This window comes from Rhopilema esculentum, chromosome 7, assembly GCF_057945365.1.
Source record: "Rhopilema esculentum isolate cy_ngs chromosome 7, ASM5794536v1, whole genome shotgun sequence".
Classification (NCBI taxonomy): Eukaryota; Metazoa; Cnidaria; class Scyphozoa; order Rhizostomeae; family Rhizostomatidae; genus Rhopilema; species Rhopilema esculentum.
The window spans coordinates 13,050,429-13,059,443 of NC_142821.1; the positions used below are offsets into that span (position 1 = coordinate 13,050,429).

A 9,015-nucleotide genomic window follows, 5' to 3' on the forward strand; every position below is an offset into this window, starting at 1 on the left:
AGGAGACATAGAACTTCTTAAAAATTGGAGACCAATTTCTCTACTTAACGTTGATTACAAAATAGGCTCGAAAGCCTTTGCAAATAGACTGCAACTGATACTACCATCCATCTTAAACAGTGACCAAACCTGCTCTGTACCAGGCAGGTCTATATTTGAAAATCTCATGTTAGCAAGAGACTCTATTGATTACTGCCAAGAGAAAAAACTCCCCCTTGCATTAATTAAAATTGACCAAGAAAAAGCTTTTGACCGTGTCAACTGGGATTTCCTTTTAAAAGTCTTGGAGAGAATGAATATCGGCCCAAAATTCATGTGTTTTATAAAAACCATGTATACAGATGTTTCTTGCCAAATTAGCAACAACGGCTACCTTTCTAGGAAAGTAACCCTTAAACGCGGCGTAAGACAAGGCTGCCCATTGTCCCCGCTATTATACTGCATAGTAGCGGAGACCCTGGGCAACCTTATCCGTCAAAATATCAAAATTGAAGGCCTCCGCCTTCCAGGTTCACGAAAAGAAGTCAAAATTTCCCAATATGCAGATGATACCACCCTATTTCTAAAAAATAATTTTTCCGTCGAAGAAGCCATAGCCACTATACAATTGTACGAATTAGGTTCAGGATCAAAGGTAAATTACGATATCGGCAAGTCCTGCGGAAAGTGGTTCAACAAGCCCTCATATATTTCCGCCTCTCCCTCTTCCCCTTTAAAATGGACTGACAATGCTCTTGAAATACTAGGTCTCGAATTTGGCACTCAAACAGCCCTTGAAAGCTGTTGGATAAAACGGGTCGAAAAATTGACTAACAGGCCCGAAGCCTGGAAACACCGATCCCTCTCTTTAGAAGGTAAAGCCCTGATTGTAAACACAATTGCTCTGTCTGGCCTCGTCTTTGTAGGGACAATCTACCATCTCCCTCCTGCTATAGAAAAACAAGTTAACCGAGCTATTTTTCAATTTATCTGGGCTGGCAAAAATGAGCTGGTCAGCAGAAAGACAATGTTCCAACCCCCAGATAAAGGTGGTCAAGGTGTTGTTGACATACACCTGAAAACAAACGCCCTACACCTGAAGTTTCTTCAGTCAATTATTGATTTCAACTATGACTCCCCTTGGGTTTATTTTGCTCGCTACAATATCGGTTTTCAACTTTTTAAGTATTTTCCAACTGCAAAATTTCTCCGTTCCAATTTGTTTCCTCATGCTTTAAGACCATCTCCACATTACACTCGTCTTCTTTCTTTGTGTAATTTGTATAAAGTTGTTGTTGTTTTGTTAAGTGCCGCGGGCACACCTGTAAGTAGTATTTACGGCAGCATTCTCTCCTCGGTCTACTCCGACATATTGCCTGCCCTGGCATGGAATGCTGCCCTCGCGAAGCCACTACAGTGGCAAATCCCATGGGAGCACATTCGCTCCCGCCTCTCCCAAGGCCCTGAAGACGACGTATTATGGAAAATTTATGATCGGGTCCTGAAAACAGCAAGTTACTTAAAAAGTTGGGGTCTGAATATCCCCGAAAATTGTGACCAATGTCACCAAATCGAAGACATTAATCATGTCTTCATAGACTGCCCAATTGCTATTGCAGTCTTCGCGTCCCTGCAGCCGATTTTCGAACAGCTGCTCGGCACATTTTCTGTGCTCCCCTCCCTCGTCATATTCTTCGAATTCCCTAATGGCATCAACCGGAATGCCAAAACTCTCTGCCGTTGCCTATTAAAAGTCACTCTGCAGTCCATATGGATGCACAGATGTGATCGCCGCTTTGAAAAGAAGGCCCCCAACCCTCTAGGTGTTGTTTCTTCTATAAAGGCCACTATTTGAAACCGAATTAAGTTTACTTTGTCCTCTCCTTCCCTATTTGCTAAAGAATTTCCCATATGGGCTTATAATGATGTCCTCTGCAGCCACCAAAATGGTACGCTCTCACTCAACATTTAGTGTATCCTCTGTATCGTAACAACCTTTTTTACCTTTCTAACTCTTTATTATATTATAGTAAACAAAAATAAAAACATGAACATTCTCTGCCTGAAATTCTCTCCTCTAGTCTTTGTATTTTCATTAAACGATTAGCGTTATATTGTCAGTAGATCGTAATGTTTGATTTGTCAGTTAATTGTATCATTGTCAAAATTTTTTTACTTTAACCAATTGTCTGTAAATTGTATCGTATCCCCCAACTCTTTTTGTATTTTGTCAAGTAATCAGTATATTGTAAAGTAAAATTTTGTAGCCAAGGGGGACCTCTGCACAAAAGGGGCAGTTGTCTCCCTTTAAATTGTCATGTAGATCTTAAATGATCATGAATGTTACGCCCTGTCCCTACTGTGTCATCAGAGGGCAGGAATTGGAAAAAAAAAGTATCTGTTCTTATCAGCTTAATATCTGATATGCGCCCAAGGGCGCTCAAATATTAAACTGATTTTTGGAACTAGCTTGTCGGCATGAGGCTTGCCTCACCGCGAGCACGGGTTGCCCTGGCATTGCAGTACAGCCATGGGTGGCCTAGCCCCTTTTCATCAATTGGCAAGAAAACAACGATTTTCACATTTTCACAGTTGCAATCATTCAAGTCCATATTGTTGATATGACTGGCTAACTAACTACAATGTTAACTAGGAGCTAGGTAACATTGTATGTAGTTGGTTGCTTTTCCATAGTAGTTAAGTAGTTCAAACCTTGTACTAGACATAGTTTTATTTATGATTGTTAATCAAATATACACAGACTGCGAAGCCTTCAACGTGTTGTGTTTTTGTGTTCTTCTGATCTTGCCTTTTTGCCTGCCTGCCTGCCTGCCTGTTTAGTAGTCAGTCATTTCTAGCTACCCCTCTTTGTGTGCTCAAAAATTCAAGGCTTATTTTCAATTTCAGACGACTGCTGGCTGACGCACGACTTATCGAGCAAGATGCAAGATTAGTTTTTCTTCACGAAAGGGATGGTGAGTACATCAGTTTTATATTTCAGTATATTTCAGTACTTGATCATCTTCCTCGTCAGACTGAACATTTTTCACTCAATATTCAACATATCGATCTATTCAAAGACTACTGAAACAGCCTTCCCACATGTGTCGGCTTGTTTCTGCAGCCGCCGAGTTGTCAATAGCCAAAATGGTAGTTCATACTTACCTGACGGGGAAGACAACGTGATCAAGAAGGCGTAGCGGCCGGTTACGATTTTGCGAGCTCCGACTGTTCAAAGCGTATCATCGTTTTGAACGGGTTTATAGGTTAGGTTTTAGTCGCTAACAAACTAGTTTCGTTTTCGGTACCTCACGGAGATTATTTAACATCAATTTGAAATGGCAACAAACATGATTTCCTCAATTTGGGGGATATGGAGTTGGAAGCAAATGATCAAAGGCCAATAACATTCGCAGAGAAACTAAAACAAGGACATGCCAAGATGTCTCCTAATGATTTAGCAGCAAAAGCGGCAAAGTTCGAGACTACTGACAAAATTGACCACAAAGAAATAATATCGTTCTTTCACAAAAAATTCGGCGACCAAAACTGCATCCAACAACTGATGCCCCTTGCAGCCCTCCCAGGCAGACGGAAATGGAACATCATTTTCTCTAAACCGTCGATGGTTGATAAAGTTATCGAGGAACTCATCAAATTTCCTTCATTGTCTGAAGACGATCCAGGAGTTGCATTTACGCCGGTTAGAAGAAGAGCCTTGCTTATAACAATTCCAGATGCCACTCCAGACATTTCGGATAATGAAATAGGCAGCGCTCTTTCGAGATACGAAACAGTAACGCGCGTGTGGAAACAAACTTGGGAAGGTTTTCCAAATATATTTAATGGCAAACGACTTGTGACCATCTTTCCGTCAGGAGGCTCAGAACTTCCTCCCTTCATTATTTTTAAGAATAAAAAAATTTCACTTTCCTACAGGGGCAAGCCCGTTTTCTGTAACATCGGCATGTCAGACACGCACAGAACTTCGGATTGCCCCTCTAGGAATGTGAGCCACTGCTATCTATGTGGTTCAGTCGATCATTCAAAAAAAGACTGTGAAAAATTTGTCCCCTTTAGGAGAGGCAGAGGAAGAAGGTACAGTGGGGAAATCGAGGAGCTAGCAGAAGAAGAAGCCACGCCGATCAGCGAAGACGAACCGGATTCCGAAGAAAAACATACAGCCAAACCTGAACCTGAGTTTAAAGCTAATGAAACAACAGACAGCCCTCCTATCATTACTGCCGACCCAGAAAGCCCCTCATCATCCCAACATTCAACCTGCGAGAAACCCTCTACTACCATCGAATGCGTAACAACAGATGAACAAACTACAGATACCAAATAAAATCCACCACCAGCACCAAAACCAAAAAGAATAACTACAAAGACCAAAACACCTGAAGAATATGCCCCCTTCACCAGAAAATCCTCAAAAAGACCAGTACCCTCAACCCCAGAAAAGAACGTTGTCCGTAAAAAACCCACTGGTGAGAACTCTTAATCAAAACCTTAATTTTCTTTACTTTTCAATGTTTTTATTTCGTTCCTATTTTTTCTCATGGCTTGTGTTGTGACTATCAACGTGAATGGGTTGAACGACCCCCGTCGCTCGGATTCAATCTTTCGTCACCTCTATAGCCTTAAGCCTGATATTTTATTCTTGCAAGAAACCCACCTTAATCCCGTTAATGTTAACAATGTATTTTCGCAATGGCCCGGCACTTCCTTTCATTCCTTTGGTAAAGATAATAGAAAGGGTGTCTCTATTCTAATTTCTGATAGATTAAAAACCACAATCCATTCACGCCATACTTCCGACACAGGCCATCTATTTGTTCTCGACCTTTCAATCGATGACAATAGATTGATCTTAGGCAACGTATACGCTCCCACAGGCGGTCCCGACTGCATTGCAAATCGTAAAGAATTTTTTAACGAGCTCAATAAGGTGTTAGACAATTTTCCTCAAGCCTTTCCTATAATTTTAGGAGGTGATTTTAACTGCGTACTGGATCACTCGGATCACTCCAACCCCGTTAATTATGTTGAAAAAACTGTTAATAATTTAAAAGCAGTTCTGTCTTCTTATGCCTTACAAGATATCTGGCGTATACAAAACCCCTCTTCTAAGGAATTTACTTTCTCTAGTTCCCGTGGTTCGTTTAGTCGAATTGATAAATTTTACACTTCAAGGAATTTTCGCGACATTTTTAATAAACCCCGCATCGATCCCTTTCCTCACTCTGATCATGATAGGATTTCTCTTTCCCTTAGCTTCTCAGCCCCTAAACGTGGGCCAGGTATATGGAAATTAAACACTTGCATTTTGAAAGAGCAAGAATTCATCAACTCCATTAATCAATTTATCACCGACTGGGAAAAATCTCAAGAGTCTTTCCCCTCATTAACCGAATGGTGGGAACACGGCAAAAACACTTTTGTTGACATTGCCAAAACATATTCCAGAGACCGAAAGAAACATTTTCTCCGCAAAAAATCTAAACTTCTCAAACAACTCAGAAATGCGAAAAGAAAGGCAGAGAGTTCAGGGGACCCCCGATTTCAGAAGCTTTACAAAAACATAAGCAACGAAGTAAAATCCCTGGAGGCCTCTGAAGCTGAAGAGGTGAAAATTAGGTCAAAAGCTAAATGGTCCGAACAAGACGAAAAAGTCACAAGATATTTCTGCTCTCTTGAAAAGAAATGACAAAGCGACCGTACAATGAAATCAATTAAAGATAAACATGATAATTCCATCTCTGACCCGACTGAAATAGTGAATGTAGTCAAAGAATTTTATGCTTCTCTCTATAAAGAAGAGCCAGTCGACTCAAATCTTCAGGACACTCTTTTACAAAAAATAAGTAAACGTCTTTCAGAAACTGAGAAAAACATTTGCGAACACCCCCTTACTCTCGAAGAAATAAACACTGCCTTAAAAACTATGGTAAATGGCAAATCTCCCGGAATAGACGGACTACCGTGCGAATTTTACAAACTATTTTGGAAATCTCTCGGTAAACACTTCTAAACGTAATTAACTCTTGCTTTGATAACAAATACCTTACCCCCTCTCAAAGAATTGCTTTAATTTCTTGCCTCTTTAAAAAAGGCGACAGAGAAAACATCAAAAACTGGCGACCCCTCAGCCTCTTAAATTGTGACTATAAAATCATAGCCAAAGTTCTAGCAAATCGTCTTTCGAAAGTCCTAACTAGTATAATAGCTGAAGACCAAACTTGCTCTGTTCCCGGCCGCTCGATTTTAGGCAATTGCCATGCTTTACGAGACATTATTCAATTCTCCGAAGAGGAAAATCTCCCGATCGCTCTACTATCGCTTGATCAAATGAAAGCCTTTGATCGTGTAAACTGGAACTTTCTCCTTAAAACCCTTGAAAAATTCAATTTCGGTCCTGTTTTTAAAAGCTGGGTAAAACTTCTATACACTAACATTGAAAGCAAAGTTAAATGTAACGACTTTATTTCTGACCCTTTCACTCCTAGCAGAGGTGTCAGACAAGGTTGCCCCCTCTCTGCCCTTCTTTACGTTCTCATTGCTGAGGTGTTTGCCGCTAATGTTCGCTGTGACCACGCAATTAAGGGTGCTACTGTCGGTAAAACTGAATTTAAAATTATACAATACCCAGACGATACTACCCTTCTTCTTCAAGGTAACCAATCTTTACTCGCAATTGAAAATCACATCGCGAACTATGAAAAAGCCTCTGGTGCTAAAATAAACAAAGATAAAAGTGAAGGCCTCTGGCTTGGTAGCTTTAAAAACCGCCCCGATTCCCCTCTAGGTTTTAACTGGAAAAAGAAAACCCTCAAAATCCTCGGCCTCCATTTCGGTACTGAAGACACAAATAAACTGAACTGGGAACCTAAAGTTTCTAAATTTATTAAAACATTAGATCTTTGGAAGTCGCGAGACTTGACCTTTAGGGGGAAGGCCGTTGTCGTTAATCAGCTTGCAAGCTCTGCACTCTGGTATACAGCTTCGGTTTTCCCAATACCCCAATGGGCAGTCAAACAACTTAATGAAAAACTTTGGCTTTTCTTTTTTAACGGCAAACGACCCCCGATCCCTAGATCTCAAGCTAAACTACCTTATCAAGAAGGTGGCCTCAATGTTCTTGATATAGAGAAAAAATGTAACAGCCTCCTTTTATCATGGCTAGCCAAACTCATTGCCCCCGAACAAACAGGCAAATGGAAAGTTCTCTTTGACCATTTCTTAGGAAAATACAAAAATCTAAATATCGGAAAAAATATTCTTAAATGCTATTTACAGTCCCGCGAAATAAACAAACTACCTTCTTTCTATAAACACACCCTCCGTGCGTATCTCGCTATTACTAATGATCATAATAGATCTCTAGATAACATGTTTGAAATCTTTAACGAACCCCTCTTTCTGAACCCTAAAATCGCGAAAGATAGTCTACCTCTCAACCCCTACTGGGTGGAGGCAGGAATTACCTTATTACGAGATATTACCTACGAGTTTTCCCCTGGTTTTCTCCCTGAACTCGCTATCAATGAATTAGTTGGTAGTAAATTTAAGGCTAAAGACCTTTCTTCCATTTTATCATGCCTTCCCCTTGAATGGAAAAATTTCATTCTTTCCAATTCTGCCCCTAAAGATCGCTTTTCTATTAATTTCACTCCGCCTATTAAAGACATTAAAAAGCCGCTTTGTAAATTATCTTCTAAAGACTTGTATCTCGCATCTCTTATGTCCTCAACTGATGTTTCTTCCCAAAAGTTTCGTGTTTATTGGGAAAAGAAATTCTCAGATCTTGACTGGAAATTTATATTGAAGTCGATATTTACTAGAGATTCCGACCGTAAATCTTGCGACCTGCAATGGAAAATAATCCAACTCGCTATTACTACTGCCGATCGTTTAGCTAGGCACAAAATTATCGACAATCCTTTGTGCCCCCGCTGCAATAACCATAATGAAACTACACTACATCTCTTTATGCATTGCCGTCTAGTTTCGCTTCTGTGAGACACCGTCCTTTCACATATTAAAAATTATTTAGAACAATTTATTGTCATCGGTTTTGCTAGTATTAAACTTTCTCCTATTTACTCGCCCGCAATTGCCCTCCGTGATATAGCCCTCCTTGCTGTTTGGTCTTCTAGAAATAAACTCGTTTTCGATAATGAATCTATCGACCCCTCTAAAATTTTTACCGCTAAACTCCGCTCGAAAATAAAAGAGGAGTTTTTTCTCGTTAAATCCTCGTTCGCTGGTCTTTTTAATTTTAAAACCACTTGGTGTCGCAACAACGTTTTAGCTTCGGTTGTTGACGATAAACTCTTTATCCATTGTTAACCCCCCGATAGTATAACTTGACTGCTCTCTTCAACATCTAAGCAATATCGCTCTCAGTGTTTTCCGAGACACTGAAGATTAACACATCTATTCAATGACACTTGAACATGATAATCCTCCCCACTGTTTACACAAAGATCCGATACCTCCCTTTGTGATTAATTTGGCTGTCTGGCTTTCACAAACACTAATTAAAGCGCCTCACGCCATTCTAGAATTAGCGAGTTCGCTGCCTCATTTCCAATTTAATAGAATACAGAAAAAGCCCTTTCGAATAACTATACCCCATAGTCATACATTATTGTATTGATGAACCCCCACTTGTATATACACCCAGTCTTCGCATGAGCTGTAAATTTTTGGACTGGTTTATATATTAATTGTATCAATAATATTCATTTATAAATAATAATTTTCTCTCACGCGTGTATCTTATATATTTTAACATTAACATCATTTATAATTGTATATCACTTAAATTTATACCTCCTCATATTTATACTTCTGTTTTCTACTTGTACATTAATATTATTATCATCACACTTGTTAACTGCATAATAACCTTCAAACTAAACAATTTAGAACACTTTCATTGTGAAATTAATTATATTAACTTTGTATGTATTAAATTGTAAATACTTGTTTTTTTCAATTACACGGGCGCTGGCATGTGCCAGGCTCAAC

The 9,015-nt window shown here is 39.6% G+C and overlaps 1 pseudogene; it reads left to right on the plus strand.

Annotated features, from left to right (window-relative positions):
- Positions 1-2,325: 2,325 nt before the first annotated feature.
- LOC135684047 (U2 spliceosomal RNA) lies at positions 2,326-2,527 on the plus strand (annotated as a pseudogene).
- The last annotated feature ends 6,488 nt before the right edge of the window (positions 2,528-9,015 follow it).